Below are 21,726 nucleotides of genomic sequence, written 5' to 3'. Positions count from 1 at the left end.
TCAGTTACACCAGCTCTGTCAGGAGGAATGGACCAAAATTCACCCAACTTATTGTGGGAAGCTTGTGGAAGGCTACCTGAAACATTAACCAAATTAAACAATTTAAAGGCAATGCTACCAAATACTAATTGAGTGTTTGTAAACCTCTGACCGACTGGGAATGTGATGAAAGAAATAAAAGCTGAAATAAATCATTCTCTCTGATATTATTCTGACATTTCACATTCTTAAAATAAACTGGTGATCCTAACGGACCTAAAACAGGGAATTTTTATGAGGATTAAATGTCAGGAATTGTGAAAAACTGAGTTTAAATGTATTTCGCTTAGGTGTATTTAAACTTCCGACTATCTCCCAATGTAATTTCTTATAATGTGTCTTTTACCTCTGGTGTTACTAACATCATGCCTTTCGTTTCCTTTTCAAGACTTACCCTGCAGCAGGTAGAAACACTTGAACTGACCAACGGTGTGTCCATGTGAAAACAGTGCTTCAGGTTTACCTCCATTTTGAGGCCATTAAAAGTAACGTTTTTTCCTTCTCATGCCGTAAATGTGGGAACCATCACAGTGATCAACACCAGTAGTGATTATGGACCTTGACCATGTTTTACTGTGACATGAAATCTGTTGTGTTGAATTGACCATGTTACACTGCGACATGAAATCTGTTGTATCGAAGTGATGAATCTGTTGTATTGAATTGATGAATCCGTTGTATTGAATTGATGAATCCGTTGTATTGAATTGATTAATCCGTTGTATTGTATTGAATAATCCGTTGTATTGAATTGATTAATCCGTTGTATTGAATTGATTAATCCGTTGTATTGATTAATCCATTGTATTGATTAATCCGTTGTATTGAATTGATTAATCCATTAATAGGGTCACAGCAGAACATGCTAAAGCTAACTCTCTCTCCTCTGCTCTCATCCTTCTAGACCTATCTGCTGCCTTTGATACTGTGAACCATCAGATCCTCCTCTCCACCCTCTCCGAGCTGGGCATCTCCGGCGCGGCCCACGCTTGGATTGCATCCTACCTGACAGGTCGCTCCTACCAGGTGGCGTGGCGAGAATCTGTCTCCGCACCATGCGCTCTCACCACTGGTGTCCCCCAGGGCTCTGTTCTAGGCCCTCTCCTATTCTCGCTATACACCAAGTCACTTGGCTCTGTCATATCCTCACATGGTCTCTCCTATCATTGCTATGCAGACGACACACAATTAATCTTCTCCTTTCCCCCTTCTGATAACCAGGCGGCGAATCGCATCTCTGCATGTCTGTCAGACATATCAGTGTGGATGACGGATCACCAGCTCAAGCTGAACCTCGGCAAGACGGAGCTGCTCTTCCTCCCGGGAAGGACTGCCCCTTCCATGATCTCGCCATCACGGTTGACAACTCCCTTGTGTCCTCCTCCCAGAGTGCTAAGAACCTTGGCGTGACCCTGGACAACACCCTGTCGTTCTCCACTAACATCAAGGCGGTGACCCGATCCTGTAGGTTCATGCTCTACAACATTCGCAGAGTACGACCCTGCCTCACACAGGAAGCGGCGCAGGTCCTAATCCAGGCACTTGTCATCTCCCGTCTGGATTACTGCAACTCGCTGTTGGCTGGGCTCCCTGCCTGTGCCATTAAACCCCTACAACTCATCCAGAACGCCGCAGCCCGTCTGGTGTTCAACCTTCCCAAGTTCTCTCACGTCACCCCGCTCCTCCGCTCTCTCCACTGGCTTCCAGTTGAAGCTCGCATCCGCTACAAGACCATGGTGATTGCCTACGGAGCTGTGAAGGGAACGGCACCTCCATACCTTCAGGCTCTGATCAGGCCCTACACCCAAACAAGGGCACTGCGTTCATCCACCACTGGCCTGCTGGCCCCCCTACCTCTGAGGAAGCACAGTTCCCGCTCAGCCCAGTCAAAACTGTTCGCTGCTCTGGCACCCCAATGGTGGAACAAGCTCCCTCACGACGCCAGGACAGCGGAGTCAATCACCACCTTCCGGAGACACCTGAAACCCCACCTCTTTAAGGAATACCTGGGATAGGATAAAGTAATCCTTCTAACCCCCCCCCCCTTAAAAGATTTAGATGCACTATTGTAAAGTGGTTGTTCCACTGGATATCATAAGGTGAATGCACCATTTTGTAAGTCGCTCTGGATAAGAGCGTCTGCTAAATGACTTAAATGTAAATGTAATGTTGCTAGGGACACAGCAGAACATGTTGCTAGGGTCACAGCAGAACATGTTGCTAGGGACACAACAGAACATGTTGCTAGGGACACAACAGAACATGTTGCTAGGGCCACAGCAGAACATGATGCTAGGGCCACAGCAGAACATGTTGCTAGGGCCACAGCAGAACATGTTGCTAGGGCCACAGCAGAACATGTTGCTAGGGCCACAGCAGAACATGTTGCTAGGGACACAGTAGTTAGCTACTGCCATCAGTTGTTGTTGTGTTGTTATCATATTATGCCTATTCCACCGTTTGTAGAATGCATACTGGCATTTGAATATAACAAGGGAAAAGGGAATCCGTGGACACATTTACATGTAGATGCATGAATTCTGATCAGAATACTACAGCTAAATGAACAAACGGTCAAGTCTAGACACAGCGGGGACATAAGAAGTTCATGGATTGGACACAGGTCTCTGATCTCGCTGGTGAACGGTAGCTGACAGTGTCGGCTAGAGACGACGGCCAGGAGCTTCCTGCAGGAAGTTGTAGTCTTGCTGACGTCTTCTCTGTTGTTAATTAGCATTTAAAATTGTTGAGAGCAAATTGAGGTGAATATATATTGATAAAACACACCTTGTCCGAGAGAGAATTACACGGTTATCAAAACATCACACCAGGGTGAGACTACACCAAACACAGACCGGGTTATCAAAACATCACACCACAGTGAGACTATACCAAACACAGACCGGGTTATCAAAACATCACACCAGGATGAGACTATACCAAACACAGACCGGGTTATCAAAACATCACACCAGGATGAGACTATACCAAACACAGACCAGGTTATCAAAACATCACACCAGGATGAGACTATACCAAACACAGACCAGGTTATCAAAACGTCACACCAGGATGAGACTATACCAAACACAGACCAGGTTATCGAAACATCACACCAGGATGAGACTATACCAAACACAGACCGGGTTATCAAAACATCACACCAGGATGAGACTATACCAAACACAGACCAGGTTATCAAAACATCACACCAGGATGAGACTATACCAAACACAGACCAGGTTATCAAAACATCACACCAGGGTGAGACTATACCAAACACAGACCAGGTTATCAAAACATCACACCAGGGTGAGACTACACCAAACACAGACCTTATATGAAGTAGTTCTAAAATCCCAGACTAAAAAATGAATCGTGAAAAAACGATTGGAACCATTGCCGGGTTTTACCACTAGGTTTTATGGGTATTATGACGTGTCTACTGTGCCGGACTATAAACATTGGGTTGTTATTTTACCTGAAATGCACAAGGTCCTTTTTTTTTTCATTCATTTTTTCAGGCTGCGTTTCAAACTGAAAGTAGACAGCCCTCAGCGCTAAACCCTTGGGGGAATCAGTAGGCGTATATTAATAATTATCTAGCTAATATAAGTAGCATTGCAATCATACTTGACTGTAACGCATATAAAACGTCCACACAAAAAAAAAATAACCTACCGCGGAATGAACGAGTGACGAGTTTCCGGCCAACAGGCGGTCCGTTTAAAAACAACTTCCTTCCGCCCTCACCTGACGTCATCAGGAGTATCCGTTTAATTTGAGGGCTGAGGAAGGGGGGAATAGGGTGTGTTTTAAATAAAGTGTTTGGACTGTAAAACCTTAAGTTTCTTTATTCAATACCCGGTCCAGCTGGTGGACGTAACGCAACCCGTTAACCTCGGCTGCTAACCGCCGTTTAAAAAAACCACACGGAAGACGATACGGTCTCCATGACGCCGAAGGGTCTACGGTCCAGACCGACGGGAAAGTGGCGGAATTTGAACAGCTACTGGTAGGTCAAATATTGATTTCGCTGTTTTTATAAATGTGTAGTGTAAGTTAAGGTTTACAGACGCTGGATTTTGCTTTAAGTAATGAGGCATTTCTGTAGTTTTTTTTACCTAGTTAACGTGCCGTTTCCTAGCAACAATTAGCCATCGGGTTAGTAAAGCCAAATCACTAAATAGTTTAGTAACTACCTAATATAGCTAAACGTTATTTTACTGCGTATAACAGGCAACATGTTATCTGTTAGCTATATTGACATTGTAATGTGTGGACTAGCATAGCTAGCTAACGTTACTACCATTTCCAGTGTATGCTAGCTACGTTAGCTAGACATGGACAGCTGGTGGCTAGCTAGCTACACATGGGTATAAAATAAGGCCGGGGACTTTCAAAGGATTGAGCTTGTAGACAAGGTTTTTTCCAGGCCGACATTATTAACTTTGCAAACATTACTGTAATAGAATAATCAAATAAGATACTTTACTTAGCTACATTAACGCTAACTCGTATAGCTAGCTAGCTAACGTTAACTAGCCACCAATCGATTTAGATGTGTATTTATTACACCGATTGTGTTGCGAAACGTTTTGCAAACAACAGCAAAAACATTTACTCAGCTCTCTTCAACGTTACCTTAAAGCTGTTGGGTTCATAAATGGAAGTTGTAAAACATGTGTTTAATTGTATGGTTTCAATGCGTTGACATTCCAATCGGAATAGTCTGCAAAAAAAGGTATGTGGCACAAACTACCTATATCTATAAATGATCTGTTCTTCCATACTCCTAAAGTGGAGTCCCGACTTGTTCCAGAAACGTATATTTGTATTTAAACTCGTCCCGCTTAAAGTGTCAGTATGAATAAGGGCCCTGACAGAGAGAGTGGTTTCTACACGCGGTACCAGAATTCACTGCTGTTCCTGAATTAGATTGTTTCATTTTGCCGCTTTTCTCTACACCCCTCAACGTTTCAATACCGCAAAGTCTGCTTCATATGAGGCTTTATTAAACTGTCCTTTCCTGTACTAGTTATTATTGGTAATTATTTCATCTATATTATTATCTGAAAGAGGTATTAGCATGTGAGAGAGAGGGCGGTAAACCTCAGACCGTAATCCAGTGTGAGAGCGGACTATGAGCATCTATTACATTCCGGCTAACGCTGACATCCTAAATACTTTAAGTTAATTTCATTTATCACCACTGGACAAGTAGCCTACAGATGCCTGCCTCGTCACCTACGGTGAGGAATTTTCCTCATCCAACGCGCTTAGTATTATGGGTTGGATAGGGTTTTATCCTGGTCGAGACAGAGGATAATGTGGATAAAGTGATGTAAGGAACACAGTGAGGTCGTTTGTGCGTGTAATCAGCTATATTGTATGCAGAGACCGAGGCATGAGTGAAGCGAGGTTGTTGATAACATTATCTTAGACAATGGAGCAACACTTTATTATCTAGGTTTGTGTTGGTGGCATCTACTGGCTGACAAGTTACCGTTCTCCTTCCAAAACGTCTTCACAAATATTAACTTCAAGTATTACTATACATAGGAAAGTAACAACCCAAATTGTGCTCTTTTAGTCTACATTATTCTACCTATTAGGCTACAGGTTGTTGAAATAATCAAATCATGTTTTCCCTAGCCAACAACCATTTGGCCAAATGATCAAGCTGAACTACGAGAATACGTTACAAATCAAGTAATAACAAAAGTGAATTACATTTCTTCTGTTTTATTTCAGAAATGGAGCCCAGGTATCAATTTCCAGTTTAAAAAATAAAAAATTCTTTATTCAGTTTATAAGCTTCTGTGTTTGCACCCCATTTATTGATTAATCCCCAATCACAGTAATATTTCCTCCATCATATCCCCCCATGATATCCTCTCCCATTTCCATCCCCCCACAAATGAAATAACCCTCCACAAAAACCCCACTAAAATGGTTTCAACCATTTCTGTCAACCCTGTTCAGGCTATGGTTTGGTAGGTTTTTGGGAGATCTGTGAGGTGTTTATAACTTTTTATTTACTTTGTGATTGGTCAAGAACTGTTAAAAAAAAGAAAAAATATATAAAAGAAAAAAACACAAACTTGTCCGGTCATGTTCTCTGGTTCTTGTATACACTGTAACAAGCACATGCAGATTTGTAATAGTCTGAAAAGTGGCCAAACTAAGTTGATATTTTCTGGGAAATGGGCGCAGCCATCTTTGACTTTGTTTATTTGCGTTTTGTGCCGCGTTCAAAACAACAGGGAACTCTGAAATCTCTGACTTCCGAGATTAAAATAACTGGGGGGAAAATGATTTGTACGGTCGTCCAACTAGGAATTCCAACTTTCTAGAGCTCCGACCTGAAGAGCACTGATGTCATGATTTTACCTTTTAATTTTCCAGAGTTCCCAAAGGTAAATTCAGAGTTCCCTGTTGTTTTGAACGCGGCAATATAGTGAATGGCATTCTGGGATTAGGGAGTTTTCACTTGTCAAATATAAACATACATGGCTGCCATGATAAAGAATGTAGCTTAGCTGACCCGCATTTCTTTTCTCAACAACATTACATGAATCCCTGGTGCTCACCTAGAGATGTTGTACATAACAAGTCTAGCTGTTAGGTCGCTTACTTATGTTCCGTTATTTCAGTCATGCTTCTGTTGCCTGTACCAATCACATATTTGAGGTTGTACGCTGCAAGGGCCACTCAACAATGATCACAAATATGTGATTTTTACGTGTCAAAGGGTTAAAAGGAGACATGACTTCAACTTCTGTTTGAAGAACAAAATGGAACTCGACCGCGTTTGGCGAAAAAAAAAACGGTTACGGTTTTCTGTTGCGAAATGTTTTGCATCAATAGGCGTAATGAATACACCCCAGATGAGTTGTTATTCGTCTCGCTAGGTTTGCTAGCTAAGTTGATCAGTTGTTGGGACAGGGCTTTCCAACCCTGTTCCTGGAGAGACCCCGCTGTAGGGTTTTTCTTCTCCAACCCTGTTCATGGAGAGAAACCCTCCTGTAGGGTTTTTCTTCTCCAACCCCAGTTGTAACTAACTTGCTTCAGTTTATTAACCAGCAAATTATTAGAATCAGGTGCGCTAGATTAGGGTTGGAGTTAAAACCTCCAGGAGGGGTATCTCTCCAGGAACAGGGTTGGAGTGTAAACCTACAGGAGGGTCGCTCTCCAGGAACAGGGTTGGAGTATAAACCTACAGGAGGGTAGCTCTCCAGGAACAGGGTTGGAGTTAAAACCTCCAGGAGGGGTATCTCTCCAGGAACAGGGTTGGAGTTAAAACCTACAGGAGGGTATCTCTCCAGGAACAGGGTTGGAGTATAAACCCTACAGGAGGGTATCTCTCCAGGAACAGGGTTGGAGTGAAAACCTACAGGAGGGTCGCTCTCCAGGAACAGGGTTGGAGTTTGATCTGGTCTAATGGCTCTTGCCTCATTCTCAACATTTTAGATACTTGGCGCTCACATGAAAACAGGAAGTACATGTGTAACAGTGCTCAAGCATGGCCCATATAATGGTCAGCTGGGGCCTTCTTCCTGTTCTGCTGGGGCCTTCTTCCTGTTCTGCTGGGGCCTTCTTCCTGTTCTGCTGGGGCCTTCTTCCTGTTCTGCTGGGGCCTTCTTCCTGTTCTGCCGGGGCCTTCTTCCTGTTCTGCTGGGGCCTTCTTCCTGTTCTGCCGGGGCCTTCTTCCTGTTCTGCTGGGGCCTTCTTCCTGTTCTGCCGGGGCCTTCTTCCTGTTCTGCGGGGCCTTCTTCCTGTTCTGCCGGGGCCTTCTTCCTGTTCTGCCGGGGCCTTCTTCCTGTTCTGCCGGGGCCTTCTTCCTGTTCTGCCGGGGCCTTCTTCCTGTTCTGCCGGGGCCTTCTTCCTGTTCTGCTGGGGCCTTCTTCCTGTTCTGCCGGGGCCTTGTTCCTGTTCTGCTGGGGCCTTGTTCCTGTTTTTGTTCTGTGGGGGCTGTGGATCTATGTAGGAGGGATGCGATTGAACATCTTCCTGTTCTGTTCTGTGGGGGCTGTGGATGGAGTATGTGGGAGGGATGGGACTTCAAATCACACATGGGGAGGGGGTATTATCAAATGTATCATCAAAATAGTTGTATTCTGGGTAGTTTCACAATGTCAGTTCGCCATTAAGTTCTAAAATACATGTTTTGTGTGTTTGCTTTTAATAATAAGTTGATAACCTGGCTGTGCCATGTAAGGATCCAATTACATTTAGTCCTTTTATAAACCTCTTTGTTAAAATATTTTCTTGAATATATTGCCTAGATGTGACAAGTTGTGCTATATATCTGTATTAATTTAAAAGCTAACTTTTTACAATTGCGTCCTAGTTAGCCTACGTAGTTTTCCATTTAATACATTTTTACAATTTCAAAATGCGGCTAATTTTAATAATTTGAATGAAATACAACATGGCATCAGAATCTGAGTTTGCCTTTAGTGGCAAGATGGCCAATAGAGATTACACTGTTAACCTCTTACATCTAGACGTTCCGCTAGCGGAACACCTGCTCCAATATCCAATGATAGGCGTGGCGCGAATTACAAATTCCTCAAAAATACAAAAACTTCCATTTTTCAAACATATGACTATTTTACAGCCATTTAAAGACAAGACTCTCCTTTATCTAACCACACTGTCCGATTTCAAAAAGGCTTTACAGCGAAAGCAAAACATTAGATTATGTCAGCAGAGTACCAAGCCAGAAATAATCAGACACCCAAGCTAGCATATAATGTCACAAAAACCCAGAAGACAGCTAAATGCAGCACTAACCTTTGATGATCTTCATCAGATGACAACCCTAGGACATTGTTATACAATACATGCATGTTTTGTTCAATCAAGTTCATATTTATATCACAAAACAGCTTTTTACATTAGCATGTGACGTTCAGACCTAGCATACTAGCATAAACTTCCGGAGGAATTTGCTAACATTTTACTAAATTACTCACGATAAACGTTCACAAAAAGCATAACAATTATTTTAAGAATTATAGATACAGAACTCCTCTATGCACTCGATATGTCCGATTTTAAAATAGCTTTTTGGTGAAAGCACATTTTGCAATATTCTAAGTACATAGCCCAGGCATCACGGGCTAGCTATTTAGACACCCGGCAAGTTTAGCACTCACCATAATCATATTTACTATTATAAAAGTTTGATTACCTTTTGTTGTCTTCGTCAGAATGCACTCCCAGGACTGCTACTTCAATAACAAATGTTGGTTTGGTCCAAAATAATCCATCGTTATATCCAAATTGCGGCGTTTTGTTCGTGCGTTCCAGACACTATCTGAAAGGGTAAAGAAGGGTCGTGCGCAATTCGTGACCGTACTTCGAAGCATGTCAACCGCTGTTTAAAATCCATTTTAAATCCAGGCGACTAGCCTCGTCGTTCCTTACGCCGTTCAAACAGGCGACTAGCCTCGTCGTTCCTTACGCCGTTCAAACAGGCGACTAGCCTAACCCTAACCCTACTGTTTAAACAGATGAACGTTGCTTCCTTACATTGACCTTGTATCCTCGTGTCTTCCAGAGCATGGTATCAAGTTTTCGGAGTGTCGGAGCTACACCTTTTACCGGGCGAAACACGAGGGGTCGCAAGCACCCCCTGAAGAACGCCTCCTGCAGTCCAGCCCAAAATCAAGGACCTTATTCAACAGTGCCACCCCAGGGAGTTAGACGGTATTCTCCCTGACTTAGGGTCCAAGTCACCCTTTCTTCTAGGCAGCGGAATCTGACCTGGTCTCTGATTCACTGGTCCTGTCTGGTGATTCGCTGGTGCTCGACGAGGAGACCAATAAGGAGTTGAGGATGAACCTCCAGCAGGCAGCACCTCTCATCCCTCCGGTCCACCCAGACATACAGATGAAGTCTCTACCGTTCTACGACGTGTTGGATATTCTCGTCAAACCCTCCAGCCTGGGTCAGTGTCTCTCTGGTAAATCAATCTTAGTGGACCTCGTCCATATTACCGAGCTTTATATTACTGGTGACGTGAACGATTTACTACTAGACTCTGATTAGGTGTCGATCTGTCTGTTTTCTTGTTGTCTATTCCATTTTTTGGAGCGTGAAACCATCCCGTAGTCTCAAGTTCTCATAGATCCAATGTTGGATTGGTGTTGCCAGTATCATTAATATCTTTCTGGTAATCTGGATACTGACCAGCCAGGCTTGATATTACTGACCAAAGACTGCAATGAAGCGTCTGAATGTGACATGATGCAAAAACAAACAACCAATCTGACGTGTTTATTTTATTAGGAGCCAGTAGTGTTCAGAGGTACAACCAAGATAAGTTCTTCATCTTCGCCTTGACGCCTCAGCAAGTCAGGGAGGTGTGCATCTCCAGGTATGGCCTCCTCTATTTTGCTATGCAGCTATGCTCTGCTCTACTCCTGCTCTGCTCTACTCCACTATACTCTAGTGTACCCTGCTATACTCCTGCCCTGCTCTTCTCCTACCCTACTCTATCGTACCCTATCCTACCCTGCTGTTCACTACCCTACTCTACCGTACCATATCCTACCCTGCTGTACCCTTATCCTACCCTGCGGTACCCTATCCTGCCCTGCTGTACCCTATCCTACCCTGCTACATCCTACCCTGCTGTATGGTACCTTATCCTACCCTACTGTGCCCTACTCTATCCTACCCTGCTGTACTGTACCCTATCCTACTCTACTCTACCCTACTGTATCATATCCTACCCTGCTGTACCCTACTGTATTGTACCGTATCCTATCCTACTCTACTGTACCCTATTCTACTCTACTGTACCCTATTCTACTCTACTGTACCCTGCTGTATTGTACCGTATCCTATCCTACCCTGCTGTACCCTAACCTACCCTACTGTACCCTATCCTACTCCACTGTATCGTACATTATCCTACCCTACTATATCCTATCCCACCTATGTAGTGTCTATCTACCCTGCTATTCTACTCTACTGTATCGTACATTATCCTACCCTACTATATCCTATCCCACCCTACCCTGCTCTCGCACCACTACTGAGTCCTCCTGCAACATTCCATTCTGTTTCTAAATGTATTGGTTGTTCTTTGTTAAAGGGATTTTTTACCCGGCGGCAGAAGAGACTACATGGTTCAGATACAGCTGAGGTGAGGATCATTCCAGTACGCATGTAAGGCACGTCGAGCCCCAGGAACAGATTCACTAAAAACGGCTTTCTGGGAAATGTTTCTTTCTGCTCCCCTCTTTTTTTTTTTTAGGTTCTGTCTTTCAGAAACCAGTTGTCCCCAAGAAGACAACTACCCAAACAGTCTCTGCATTAAAGTGAATGGGAAGCTGTTCCCCCTTCCGGTATGGTACTGGTTTCTCTTGTTCGTTATAATCTAAACGGCAAAACTCATCCTAGATCAGCGCCGTCTATTGTGAGACTATTTGTGAATATGGGCCCTGATATAAATCATAAACATTATTTTATTTCTATGCAGTTATATGAATAACATAAATTAACTTTTATTTTTATTTTTTATTAACGTACAGTGGTTCTTCCTTTTTTTAATATATTTTTTTAAAAGTTGGACAGCTTGCATGGCGCCGTAGAATTCTATGGCGCGTTATTGAACAGTCAGCCATTGTTGCCACCACCAGAGGGCGTCTTTGAGAAGGGAAGTTATTGACATGGCATGGAGCTGTAGGCTTAAGAGTCCTGTTTACTGTAGCTGGTTTAGCGTAACTTATTTATTGGCATAAAGGCCTACTTTATAAGGCTACATATAGATGACTTGTATGCTTTATCTTTAAATACAGTCGAGCATTTTAGTTATAAAAACAAAATAAAAAAACGGGAGCCTTTAATTAAACGATGAATAAACCGTAACATGTCGGCTAAAGCGATTTAATTCGCGAATGTATTTGACTGTTTAATTTTGGCTTTGAAACTTTAAATCCTCTTTTTGTTAGAACAGACTATATGGGATTGATTATAATTTGTTTTTAAATTATTATTGTATTCGTTGTGGTGTTTATAATGTTAGAAATTTTGCTTAATTAAATTATTAATATTATGGTGTTTCTATTCCAAGAAAAACTAAAAATTGTCCATTAGGACAATATGGCGCTGTACAACGTGGCCGGTAGGGAGTAAGCCTAGGCTACTGAGTGAAGAGCGAAATGATCCTAACATTTCCACACCCTAATTCTAGTCTAACCAATACCCAAACAGTGATTCGGTGAAAATAAAAATCTGATTGATTTATCAAGACCAGTCCCCATGCTTGTCTCAGAGCAGTGTGAAACGGTGCTGAAATAGTTGACCACTAGTAGGTTATTGCTTCAAATCCTAACGATTGGATGACTTTGGGTGTTTCAGTAAGCAACAATTTGTTGCCTTTATTAGCCTACTTTATTCCAATATTTCTGTCATTCAGTGATATTTATTCCCATAGTAATTCGTTATGGATCCATTCAGATGAGGTTAGATAACAGTGCATGTGGTGGGCTGTGCAAAGAGATGGGTGAAGTGACATGCCTCGCAAACATCCATTTAAGACATTTAAACTCCCTAAATTAATCAAGAGTCTATTGTCCTGCTGGTAGCCCATCGAGGGTCTATTGTCCTGCTGATAGCCCATCGAGAGTCTATTGCATTTTTTGTGAGGGCCAATCTGGTCTGTGATAGTAAGTTCCTTAAGTACTCTAAAGTTGTACATTTCTATCGAATACATTGCCAGTTTGCCCTTTTTTTGGCCGTTAGGCCAAATCTGACTGCCCACATCATCTATCAGTAGTCTAACGTCGGCAAAGAAGGACTCCGTATTTCAGAAACTCCCTTTAATATAGATGTGCTGTCATACTTCCACTCTGTGGTAAATAAAGACTGTAAATAACAAACCGTGATTTTATTTTTGTTTTTAGAGGGAGAGAAACCAAAAGCCCACTGTGCCTATTTTTCAATAATTGTCAGTCCACGTGTCAAGTGTACACTCCAGGACTGCCGCCAGTTAATTTATTTTCCTGATGCGGAACTCTTGTACCAGAGGAGAGAGATTTTCAGACTGAAGCATTCACACCTCCATTAATTTACTGTGCCACAGTTTAGACTACCGATAGATCAGTGTTCTAACTCCCCCTTGTGGTAGTGTGGTGCAATGACAGAATGCCACCATCTACCACTAACGGTCGCAGCATAAAGCTCAACCTTTTTTTTTAAAGGAAAAACTTGATGGGAAAGTTTGGTAATGCTGTATTTTGTTTTTAGGGTTACGCCCCTCCCCCTAAAAATGGAGTGGAACAGAAAAGACCAGGAAGACCTCTAAACATCACCTCATTGGTCAGATTGTCCTCTGCAGTACCCAATCAGATCTCTATAACGTGGGCACCTGAAATCGGAAAGGTAAGCGCTAGCATTGAGGATCAACACACTCTTCAGTATTTTATTTATAGCGGTGGCAACTTTCTGCGTTTTTTTTTTTTATAGCAGTCATCAGCCTGATAATGTTCAAGCAGACGTATAATTACATTTCTGACGCGTTTCAGACGTACTCCGTGTTGGTGTACCTGGTGAGACAGCTCACCTCACCTCTACTGCTGCAGAGGCTCAGGATGAAGGGCATTAGAAACCCAGACCACTCCAGAGCGCTGAGTAAGCACGCGCACGCGCTCATATGGTTACACGTTACTGTGTTTAATCTGCAATGACCCTGATATCATCTTCCTCTTGCAGTAAAAGAGAAGCTGACAGCAGACCCTGACAGTGAGATTGCTACAACCAGTCTAAGAGTATCTCTCATGTGCCCCGTAAGTAAAAGCTGCTAGAGAGCAAGTGCATTTGATAGTCACTTTGATATCATTTAATAACGGAAAGATTTACTGATTTGTTAACTCTCCTTCTGCTTCTTTCACTATCCTTCTCTCCCATATTTCTCCTCCATATCTCTCTCCCATATCTCGCTCGCTCTTCCATATCTCACTCTCGCTCTCTCTCTCCTCCATATCTCGCTCTCTCTCTCCTCCATATCTCGCTCTCTCTCTCCTCCATATCTCGCTCTCTCTCTCCTCCATATCTCGCTCTCTCTCTCCTCCATATCTCGCTCTCTCTCTCCTCCATATCTCGCTCTCTCTCTCCTCCATATCTCGCTCTCTCTCTCCTCCATATCTCGCTCTCTCTCTCCCATATCTCTCCTCCATATCTCTCTTCCATATCTCCCTCTCTCTCTCCTCCATATCTCTCGCTCTCTCCCATATCTCTCCAGCTGGGTAAGATGCGTCTGACAGTGCCGTGTCGAGCTCTCACCTGTTCCCACCTGCAGTGTTTTGACGCAGCCCTCTACCTGCAGATGAATGAGAAGAAACCCACCTGGGTCTGTCCTGTCTGTGACAAGAAGGCCCCTTACGAGAGCCTGATCATCGACGGGTTGGTACCCCTCTAATAATGATCATCATAATACCTGGGTCTCTCCTGTCTGCGAGACAAAGGCTGCTTACCAGAGCCTCGTCATCGACAGGTCAATGAGGGGGAAACTACTGTTAGACTTCTCATTCTATTTTTTTTTTTTTTTATTTAAATAACATTTTTCAATTGATTTTACCGGCCGGTTATTGCAGCGGCAATGATCTTTTTTTTAATTTTTTTTTAGCTAAGGTTCAAAAACAGCTCTGAATGTTGTGTAGAACTGTAGTCTTCTGTGGAATGTCCAGCGGAAGGTTATTGGGAACATTTTGGGAGTCTCTGTCCCTCTGAATGTTGTGTAGAACTGAAGGTTATTGGGAGTTTCTGTCCCCCTGTCTGACAGGTTGTTCATGGAGATTCTGAACGACTGCTCTGATGTGGATGAGATCAAGTTCCAGGAGGACGGGACCTGGTGCCCCATGAGACCAAGGAAGGAGGCTCTCAGTGTGTCCTCAACCTGTATCCCAAAAATAGAACGTAAGTCAAGATATATATCTATCTATAGTATCTCTCTCTCTATCTCTCTATCTCTCTCTCTATCTCTCTCTCTCTATCTCTCTCTATCTCTCTCCTCTCTCTATCTCTCTCTCTCTCTATCTCTATTCTCTCTCTATCTCTCATCTCTCATCTCTTTATTCTCTCTCTATCTCTCTTTATTCTTATTTTTTTTTTTTATCTCTCTCTCTAGAGGTAATAACTATAAATCATTGGATGGGGGTATCCATGTGTTCCAGGCATTACAGTGACCCCGTCACTGCTATAAATATCTATAGTATACCTACTAGTGATGGGGGGGAAATCCATAGTCACATCACTGTTTTTGGGGTATTTAGCCACCCTTATCTTTCTATTCTTGCACTAATTTTTATTTTGGTTTCACATTAGGGCGTAGAAACATTTATAGCCATAACAGTCCACAGACAGGTGCATGTCTAATGGTATATCTACTGACCTAGACACACACACACACACACACACACAGAGAGAGTGGACTCATCCTGCCGACTACACTATGAAATGTTATAATGGGCACAAATGTTCTAGAAAATTCACAATAGGCGTAACCGTAGCGACAGTAAATATTAGGCCGTAGCACCAAAAAAAATAAACAGACATGTGCACGTCTAATGACGTGTACACACACACACAGAATGTATAATGGGCACGTGTGTACTGGAAAATGTCCCACAGATTTGAACGTTCTTACCACGACGGCAGCTCTGTGTTTTGGCTTCATATCAGTCATTATTACGCCCAGGATTGGGATTTACACCGGGTTAACAACTGGCACCATGTATTCACATCTCTGTATTTAGACAACCACATTACTAGAGGGCGGGGACCCCCCTAGTGGGCGGGGACCCCCCTAGAGGGGGGGCCCCCCCTAGTGGGCGGGGCTGGGCGGGGCCCCGCAGTGGGCGGGGCTAGAGGCGGCGCTGGGCGGGAGGGTGGGGACCCCCCTAGTGGGCGGGGCTAGAGGGCGGGGACCCCCCTAGTGGGCGGGGCTAGAGGGCGGGGACCCCCCTAGTGGGCGGGGCTAGAGGGCGGGGACCCCCTAGTGGGCGGGGCTAGAGGACGGGGGCCCCCCTAGTGGGCGGGGCTAGAGGGCGGGGCCAGTTTACTGCGTCTTTCTGTGGAATTCTCCCAGAGCATCCATTGTTGAGTCACCTAACACCCCACATATAAAATTGCCGAATTCCTTAATTTCTACCGTTTTTTTTAACCCGTTGTTTAACTTCTATGGGCTGTCCCACCCCTGGTACACCCTATCAACAGCAGGTGAAATATCAAGAACGCCAAATTTGATAACAATTTAAATGTCATAATTCAAATTTCTCAAACATAAAACTATCTTACACCCTTTGAAAGATAAACATCTCCTTAATCTAACCACGTTGTCCGATTTCAAAAAGGTTTTACGGCGAAAGCATAAAGTTAGATTATGTTAGGAGAGTACATTGACAATAGCTGTGTAATGTTTTGTCAATGCAAAGACAGGCGTCACCAAAAGCAGAAAACCAGCTAAAATTATGCACTAACCTTTGACAATCTCCATCAGATGACACTCCTAGGACATTATGTTAGACAATACATGCATTTTTTGTTCTATCAAGTTCATATTTATATCCAAAAACAGCATTTTACTATGGCATTGATGTTGAGGAAATCGTTTCCCTCCAATAACCGCCAGTCAATCAGCACAACAAATTAAATAATGACTATTCGAAACCATCGGTAAAATATTATATTGTCATTCAAAGAATTATAGATTAACATCTCGTGAACGCAACCGCATTGCCAGATTTAAAAATAACTTTACTGGGAAATCACACTTTGCAATAAACGAGGTCCTGTGCTCAGAAAAATAGGCTAGGCGATACAGACTAGGCGCCATGTTGGATTACCTTTGATTATCTTCATCAGAAGGCACTTCCAGGAATCCCAGGTCCATAAATTATGAGCTTTTTCGAACAAAACTACATTTGTTATGTCCAAAAAGCTCCGTGTTGTTAGCGCGTCCAGTAGGTCTCTACTCAAAAACATGAACGTCGCCCGCCGGACTTGTCTTCATCAAAGAGGGGAAAAAATATATTTACGTTCGTTCAAACATGTCAAACGTTGTATAGCATAAATCATTAGGGCCTTTTTCAATCAGAAATTCAATAATATTCAAGGCGGACGATTGCGTTCTCTTTTAAAACGTATCGTAACGAGAGTACCCAACATGAACTCGTGCGCCAGAGTCTTATCGGCCACCAACTTTCCAAGTCTCTTGTTCGGTCAGTTTTCACAGTAGGAGACTCAAACCACTTTTTAAAGACTGGTGACATCTAGTGGATGGCGTAGGAAGTGCTCAATGATTAATAAGTCCCTGTGTTTCAATGGCGTAGGCTTAAAAGTAATTCAACACATCAGATATACACTTACTGTCAGAATTTGTCTCAGGGTTTTGACTGCCATATGAGTTCTGTTCTACTTACAGACACCATTGAAACAGTTTTAGAAAATTCAGAGTTTTCTATCCAAATCTATTAATAATATGCATATTCTAGCTTCTGAGTTGGTGTAGGAGACAGTTAAAAATGGGCACATATTTTTTTCAAAATTGTCAATGCTGCCCCCTAGCCCCAACAGGTTATTAATACATTTTAAACCCAAACTCGTCCCCCTCAGCACGTCAGTGTGCAGTGGTCCCTCCCCACAGAGAGCCCAGCTCGACCAATAAGAAGGCAGACGTGATCGACCTGACCCTAGAGAGCTCGTCGGAGGACGAGGACGACGACGAGGAGGAGGAGCCTGACCCGCCACTGAAGAAGCGGTGCCTCTACATGTCCAAGACGGAGGACGTCCATGCCAAGGGGTGAGTGAACTTTAATTAGTCTTTAAGGGGTCAATATGACCTCCAATCAACCAATGAATCAATCAACCTCTCGATGTTGTGTCTTAATCGATCTCTGCCTTGACTGTTTCTAATCCTCAGGCTGTTGTCCTATCAGCCGTCGACGTGTCTGCCGAACGTGCACGCCCTGGACACATCCTCCTACCTGACCAGCTCACTGGCCGACTATACTGTCCCCTTCCACCAGTCCCCCCTGTCCTCCGTCCCTACGGACATGCAGAGTAAGTCCCCCTCCTGTCCTCCGTCCCTACGGACGTGCAGAGTAAGTCCCCCTCCTGTCCTCCGTCCCTACGGACATGCAGAGTAAGTCCCCCTCCTGTCCTCCGTCCCTACGGACATGCAGAGTAAGTCCCCCTCCTGTCCTCCGTCCCTACGGACATGCAGAGTAAGTCCCCCTCCTGTCCTCCGTCCCTACGGACGTGCAGAGTAAGTCCCCCTCCTGTCCTCCGTCCCTACGGACGTGCAGAGTAAGTCCCCCTCCTGTCCTCCGTCCCTACGGACGTGCAGAGTAAGTCCCCCTCCTGTCCTCCGTCCCTACGGACATGCAGAGTAAGTCCCCCCCTGTCCTCCGTCCCTACGGACGTGCAGAGTAAGTCTTAGTCCCTGTAATCAGGAGAGAAAATGCATTGAGGGGAATCCTGCAGCCGTTTTTCCTGTGAATATCCTGAAAACCTCGTTTTTGTCCTCTTCGTCCTGCCGATCATAACAACGACGCGTTTTGTCTAAATGTCTGGTAATAACCATGTTTGTGACGTAGCTGTGAGTTGAGAGTGAAACATCTTTCCCCTCCCTTCCTCCGTCTCACCCAGGTCTGGATCTGTTCTCGCTGATCCAAGGTGACCCGCAGCATTACAGACCTCCCATGTTCATGGATAGCCTGACCAGCAGCCTACAGGGCGTCGCCACCAGCGCCGGTCTGGTGTCCTCTTCTAGCCAATACGATCCCAGCTCCCACCTCTTCTCCTCCCCTTCTTACCAACCTGGGGTCATTACAGGGGGAGGGTCCAACAGCATCTCGGACATCATCTCATTGGACTGATTCTCTGGTCCCTGTGAGCTCATTGGACTGATTCTCTGGTCCCTGTGAGCTCATTGGACTGATTCTCTGGTCCCTGTGAGCTCATTGGACTGATTCTCTGGTCCCTGTGAGCTCATTGGACTGATTCTCTGGTCCCTGTGAGCTCATTGGACTGATTCTCTGGTCCCTGTGAGCTCATTGGACTGATTCTCTGGTCCCTGTGAGCTCATTGGACTGATTTTTGTCTTGTCACTCAAAGGAGCCTTCAATCGGGCTGTGTCCCGAAATGGCATCCTAATCCCTATATAGTGCACTACTTTTGGCCTTCCAGCAGAAAGTAGTGCACTATATATGTACGGAATAGAGTCTGGGTCAGAAATGGCACCATGTCCACTGGCCTTCACCACTGGGGGACAGACTGTGGGGGGCCCTTCACCACTGGCCTTCACCACTGGGGGACAGACTGTGGGGGGCCCTTCACCACTGGGGGACAGACTGTGGGGGGCCCTTCACCACTGGGGGACAGACTGTGGGGGGCCCTTCACCACTGGGGGACAGACTGTGGGGGGCCCTTCACCACTGGGGGACAGACTGTGGGGGGCCCTTCACCACTGGGGGACAGACTGTGGGGGGCCCTTCACCACTGGGGGACAGACTGAGGGGGCCCTTCACCACTGGGGGACAGACTGTGGGGGGCCCTCACCCCCAGACTCCGTGTTGACTGACTGAGGAGGCCCCCAGACTCCGTGTTGACTGACTGAGGAGGCCCCCAGACTCCGTGTTGACTGACTGAGGAGGCCCCCAGACTCCGTGTTGACTGACTGAGGAGGCCCCCAGACTCCGTGTTGACTGACTGAGGAGGCCCCCAGACTCCGTGTTGACTGACCGAGGAGGCCCCCAGACTCCGTGTTGACTGACTGAGGAGGCCCCCAGACTCCGTGTTGACTGACTGAGGAGGCCCCCAGACTCCGTGTTGACTGACTGAGGAGGCCCCCAGACTCCGTGTTGACGGCGTGGATTGTTTGGAAGGGTTTCGTGTCAGTACCTAGGAGGAGTTATCCAAGGCAGCTCGTTGTTGTGTTACTAACTAATTAGGGGTTCAAGGAGCAACACTGTAAAACCCCATTGTACGATCAGAGTATTTCATACCCACTGATATATTACATATTTTGTTATAGCCTAAATTCAGAATGGATGAAATTGATTTTTTTTTTCCCCCCCTGCCCGTCTACCCCATAATGTCAGTGAAAACATATTTTTAAACATTTGTCCAAATTTATTGCAAATGAAATACAAAAATAAATAATTTTCATATGTATTTTTACCCCTGAGTCAATACATGTTAGAATCACATCAGTCTTTCTGGGTAAGTCTCTAACAGTGATTACAGCTGTGGGTTTTTCTGGGTCTTTCTGGGTAAGTCTCTAACAGTGATTACAGCTCTGGGTCTTTCTGGGTCAGAGCTTTGCACCTGGATTGTAAAATATTTGCACATTTTTGTTATTTTTCATATTTTTCTTCAATCTCTGTCAAGTTGGTTGTTGATCATTGCTTGACAGCCATTTTCAAGTCTTGCCATTTTGATTTTCAAGCAGATTTGTCAAAACTGTATCTCGGCCACTCAGGAACATTCACTGTGTTGGTGAGCAACCCCACCGTAGATTTGGCCTTGTGTTTTCAGGTTATTGTCCTGCTGAAAGGTGAATTAGTCTCTGTGTCTGGGGGAAAGCAGACTGATTTTGCCTGTGCTTAGCTCCTATTCCGTTTGTTTAAATCTCCCTAGTCCTTGCTGATGACAAGCATACCCATAACATGGTGCAGCCATCACCATGCTTGAACATATGAAGTGGTACGGAATAGTGTGAGGTGTTAGATTCACACCAAACATAACACTGTGTATTCAGGACATAAACTTTTATTTCTTTCCCACCATTTCTTTATTTTTTTCAGTATTACTTTAGTGCCTTTTATTGCAAACATGTATATTTTGGGAATATTTTAATTCTGTACAGAATTCCTCCTTTTCAATGTTGTTGATCCATCCTCAGTTCTCTCCTAATCACAGCCATTAAACTCTGTAACTGTTTTAACGTCACCATTGCCATCATGTTTCCTTCCTCTCCGGCAAAGGAGTTAGGAAGGACGCCTGTGTCTTTGTAGTGACTGGGTGTATCGATATCCATCCAAAGTGTAATTACACTGAACAAAAATATGAAACGCAACATGTAAAGTGTTGGTCCCATTTTTCAAGAGCTGGAATAAGAGCCCTGAAATGTTCCATATGCTTATGCAAATTTGTTTACATCCTTGTTACTGAACATTTCTCCTTTGCCAAGATAATCCATCCACCTGACAGGTGTGGAATTTCAAGAAGCTGATTAAACAGCATGATCATTACACAGGTGCACCTTGTGCTGGGTACAATAAAAGGACACTCTAAAATGTGCAGTTTTGTCACACAACACAATGCCACAGACGTATCAAGTTTTGAGGGAGCGTGCAACTGGCACGATGACTGCAGGAATGTCCACCAGAACTATTTGCCAGAGAATTGAATGCTAATTTCTCTACCATAAGCCACCTCCGTTTTAGAGAATTTGGCAGTTAGTCCAACCGGCCTCAACTGCAGACCACATAATTTAAAAAAAATATATTTTGTATTGAACCTTTTTATTTAACATGTAACCATGACGCCCAGACTTCTGGCTTCTTCACCTGGGAGATTGTCTGAGACCAACCACCCAGAGAGCTGTTTTTCTGATCTGCTCCCCTACTTTTTTTTTTTTTGGGGGTATCTGGCTAACTGATGCAG

At 44.2% G+C, this 21,726-nt stretch overlaps 1 pseudogene; it reads left to right on the top strand.

The window, feature by feature from the left end:
* Positions 1-9,686: 9,686 nt before the first annotated feature.
* On the top strand, positions 9,687-21,009 carry LOC106585990 (E3 SUMO-protein ligase PIAS2-like; annotated as a pseudogene).
* Positions 21,010-21,726: the final 717 nt, after the last annotated feature.

The sequence above is a fragment of the Salmo salar genome, chromosome ssa24 (assembly GCF_905237065.1).
Source record: "Salmo salar chromosome ssa24, Ssal_v3.1, whole genome shotgun sequence".
Classification (NCBI taxonomy): domain Eukaryota; kingdom Metazoa; phylum Chordata; class Actinopteri; order Salmoniformes; family Salmonidae; genus Salmo; species Salmo salar.
Note: the sequence above shows the minus strand (reverse complement) of the source record. Positions and strands in the feature narration are given on the sequence as shown.